The sequence below is a fragment of the Chaetura pelagica genome, unplaced genomic scaffold, assembly GCF_000747805.2.
Source record: "Chaetura pelagica isolate M959 unplaced genomic scaffold, ChaPel_1.0 scaffold221, whole genome shotgun sequence".
NCBI classification, from domain to species: Eukaryota; Metazoa; Chordata; class Aves; order Apodiformes; family Apodidae; genus Chaetura; species Chaetura pelagica.
Window position 1 is genome coordinate 6,312,018 of NW_009952533.1, and position 4,485 is coordinate 6,316,502.

The window sequence follows — 4,485 nt, forward strand, 5'->3', positions numbered from 1 at the left end:
TCATCTATTGGCTCCACTCTACGCAGGACTTCATACCCAGATCCTTGCCCAAAACTGTTCTGTAAAAGTGTGGTCCCATCAAAGCTATTAGCATCAATCAGCTTTAACATCACAGGGCAGGATAACTATAGTACATCAAGCTGAGCATTAGCTGACTTCTTCAAAATAACATTTTGCCAAAGAATAGAAGAAAACCAGACAGATTTCAGTACTAAACCTAGTGTTTAGGCACCAAGAGGTGTGTTTGTTTAAATATACTTTTTCCTTAATCATACAATCATGGGGGGAGAGTGGAATGATTAAGCCAATCACATAAGCCTTGATTAGACCAAATTCTACTGAATTTAAAAGAAGTTTTGCCTCTTTAAGAACTCAAGGCTCAGATAGTTCTTCCTGCACCCAGCAGTTGACCATTATTTTTCCCTTGAAACCTGATTAGTTGCTTATAATGAAGTAACTTTTTTCCTGGCTTGGGTAACCAAACACCTTTTCATGTGTGTCTCATCATTTTTATTACCTGAGCTATTGGCAACAGCATCATCCTGTCTCAGCAATTTCTAGAGATTAAATAAATGTTGCATGAAAATATGTTTCTCTTTACTGTTTTAAATTTGTTGCCTTTTAATTTCAATATCCCTTTGTTCTTTTGTTATGAGAAAGAGTAAAAACTAAGCATTTAATTGAGGTTCTCTATACCAGTTCATATTTCATACACCACTAACATCTTTTACTGTGTCCTCCTTCCTTAACTAGCTCAGGCAAACCTTATAAATATCTCTCTGCTTGCAAGCCCTTCTGCCTCTAGTAATTTCCATCATCCTCTGAATCTCTTATTTCTGCCATGTCCTTTTGCTGCAATGCAACTAAAACTGAATGTAGCATTCAAGATTAGGATAAATAAATGCTTCTGTTTACATAATGCAAATTAAATTTGTGTGATTTTGTGTCACAGTCTAATATCTCCCACTACTGCACTTGCTCTGATTACTACTGCAAACCCTGTCTCCACTCCTTCTGAAGAATCCCTAGATGATTCCTAACCCTATGACACACTTCCATAAGGCAACATATTTTAGTGAATTCAGTCAAGAGATGAAAGCTTAACAACAAAACACTTCAGCTCAGACTGTCTTCTACAGCTCCTGTTTTACCACCCAACCCATAGAGAGCCCATGGCTCTGGCTGTGGTCCCTAGACATCACCATACAAAGCATGGCAATTACTTCACCCTGGAGACACTGCAAAGCCAGACCCTGCCCAGGCAAGTGCTTGTACATACACATGTTCACAAAAACGAAGTTTCTGGAGGCTTTTAGCTCTTTAGTGTTGCATTTACTTCTGTTTCACAACTTTGAACCACCTATTCGTACGCTTGCTATCTGACCTATTTGCATCACTTCCCAAGGTACTGATTAATTCTATTATGTGGGTGTCCATTTCTCTTAACATATAACTTACTTTTTTTATGCTATCAAGGCAAAAATGTTACTACAGTTGCAGCTTCTCTGCTATAAAATATGTATCACTCTTAAGAGCCTGTTTGCTTTGGGGTTAGGGAAAAAATGTTGTTTACCTAATGAAGTAGCAGCCCAGGATTGTGTCAGGAGTTTGCAACACAGGTTTATATCAAAAATAAAAATCCAATACTCTTACATTATTGGAAAATGGAGAAGTATATATAGTTTAATTTAACAGTGTTTACTTTAAGGTTATGACACTGCTTTCTCAAGGTGCTTGAATTTCTATTTTGTTCACATTTTATTTCCCATATCGTGGTGGATTAACGTGGAAATATATAGTATGCCATGTTTAACTCTTTTGCAGCCCTATGCTAAACATATTATGGCATCATAGAACAAGAGAATGGTTAAGGTTGGAAGGGACCTTAAAGATCATCAGGTTCCAGCCTCCCTATTATGAGAAGGGACACCTCACACTAGACCAAGCTGCACAAAGCCTCATCCAACATGGCCTTAAACACCTCCTGGAAAGAGACATCCACAACCTCCCTAGGCTGCCTGTTACAGCACCTCACTACCCTCATGGTGAAGAATCTCTTCCTGATGTCAACATAAATCTCCCCTCTTCCAGTATAAAACCATTACTCCTTGTCTTCTCACTATCCTCTCTGGTGAAAAGTCCCCCCCCAGCTTCCCTGTAGCCCACCCTCTGGTGTTGGAAGGCCACTATAAGGTTACCCTGAAGCCTTCTCTTCACCAGCCTGAATAGCCCCAACTCTCTCAGCCTGTCTTTATAGCAGATGTGCTCCAACCCTTCTGGGCTCCAGCACACACTGGTGGCTCATATCAAGCTTCTCATCTACTACCACACCCAGGTCCTTCACCTCAGGACTGCTCTCCATCCATGCTCCCCCCGGCCTCTATTTGTGCCTGGGGTTGCACCAAACCAGGTGCAGAAGCTTGCACTTAGCTTTGTTGAACTTCATGAGGTTGCCATTGGCCCACCTCTCAAACCCATCAAGGTCCCTCTGGGTGGGCTCCCTTCCCTCTAGGATGTCAACCGCACCACACAGCGTGATACTGTCAGCAGACTTGCTGAGGACACACTCATTCCCACTGTCCATGTCTCCAACAAAGATGTTGAACAGCATTAGTCCCAATACTGACCCCTGGGGAAAACCCAGCAAGCTCATAACTTGCTTCCACATGGACACTGAGCCATTGACCACAACTGTCTGGGTGAGGTCATCCAGCCAGTTATTTATCCACGGAGTGGTCCATCCATCATATCCATGTCTTGTCAGTTCACAGGCCAGGTTGTTGTGTGTGACCGTACCAAACATTTTGCACAAATCCAGGTAGATGACACCAGTTGCTCTGCCACCATCCACCATCACTGTAGCCTCATAGCATCTTATAGAAGGCCTCCAAAATGGTCAGTCACAATGTGCACCTAGTGAAGCCATGTTGGCTGTCACCTATCACCTCTTTATTTTCCATATGCCTTAGTAGATTTTCCAGGAGGCTCTGTTCCATGATCTTGCTGGGCACAGAGGTGAGACTGACAAGCCTGTAGCTCCCCAGGTCTTCCTTTTTCCCCTTTTTAAAAATAAGGGCTATGTTACCTTTATTCCAATCAGTGGTAACCTCACCAGACATCCATGACTTACAGGTGCTGGGCCTTGTAGGAGAAGGAAGCTACAGGGTGGTGACCAAGTGTAGGAACAAGGAGAGCAGGCAAATCATCACCTTCAAGAGGTTCCTGGAAAGTGGGGATGACGCGGTGGTGAGGAAGATCGCCGTGAGGGAGATGAAGCTGCTGAAGAAACTCAGGCATGAGAATCTGGTGAGCCTGCTGGAAGTGTATAAAAGAAGAAATGATGGTATCTGGTGTTTGAATTCATGAGTCACATGGTTCTTGATGACCTTGAGGTGCTTCCAAATGGACTAGACTACAGCAGGGTTTGGAAATAGTTATTTCAGATTATCAGAGGAATAGAAATTTGTTAAAGTCATAATATAATCCATCGGGAATTAAGCCAGAGAACACATTAGTTTCCCAGTTGAGAGCTGTAGAACTCTGTAAGTTTGGGTATGCCAAGACTTTAGCAGCTTCTGGGGGAGCTTACACAAACCACATGGCAACCTGATGATACAGAGCTCCAGAGCTACTGATGGGAGATATCAGCTATGGCAAGGCTATGAACTATTGGCTCTCTGATAACAGAAATGCTTACAGGAGAGTTCCTCTTCCCTGGAGATTCAAACATTGACCACATATCACCACATGCCTAGGTAATTTAACTGCAAGACACCAAGAGTTGTTCTAAAAAAATCCCCTCTTTGCTGGCATGAGGTTGCCTGAAGGAGGCCAAATCTCTGGACAAACAATATCCCAAGCTCTCTGTTGCAGTGCGAGATTTAGCCAAGAAATGGCTGCAGATCGATCCAGACAAAAGACCATCCTGTGCTGAACTACTGCAGTGCTGTTTCTTCAACAGGGATGGATTTGCAGAAAAGTAGTTTCTTCATCTTATCTTTTGCTTAAAATGGGATAATATTAGAAGGCAGTTAAGCAGTTGTGCTTGAAGATTGCAGGCTGGGTTTGCAGAGCTGACAGTTGCTGAATATCCTGGGTTTTGTTTAGTTTTAGCCTTCCAGGAAATAGAACAGTTGAAAGGGATTAGCAAGGTATACCAGTCATTCCTCACCACATCATGCTGGTTTAGGCTGTGGCTGGGTTTGGTGGCAGGAGAGGGGGCCCAGGGCTAACTCCTGTAAAAAGCTGAAAAGCTTTCCAAGCTCCAAACCTCCAGCCACACCAAGCCATCAGAGAGATAATAAATGTGCCTCTGTGTTTAACATATAAAAGAAGAGGAAATGGGAAAACACAGAAAAAAAAAAGATAGGAAGTGGAGAGCAGAGGTGACACCAGTGCCAGAGTGGAGATCCCAAGGTAAAGAAGAAGGGGAAGGAGGTGCCCAAGCTGAAGTTCCCCTGCAGCCCATGACAAGATTGCAGGCTG

At 43.1% G+C, this 4,485-nt stretch overlaps 1 pseudogene; it reads left to right on the forward strand.

Moving 5' to 3' along the window:
* The first annotated feature begins 3,078 nt into the window (after positions 1-3,078).
* On the forward strand, positions 3,079-3,983 carry LOC104398830 (annotated as a pseudogene).
* The last annotated feature ends 502 nt before the right edge of the window (positions 3,984-4,485 follow it).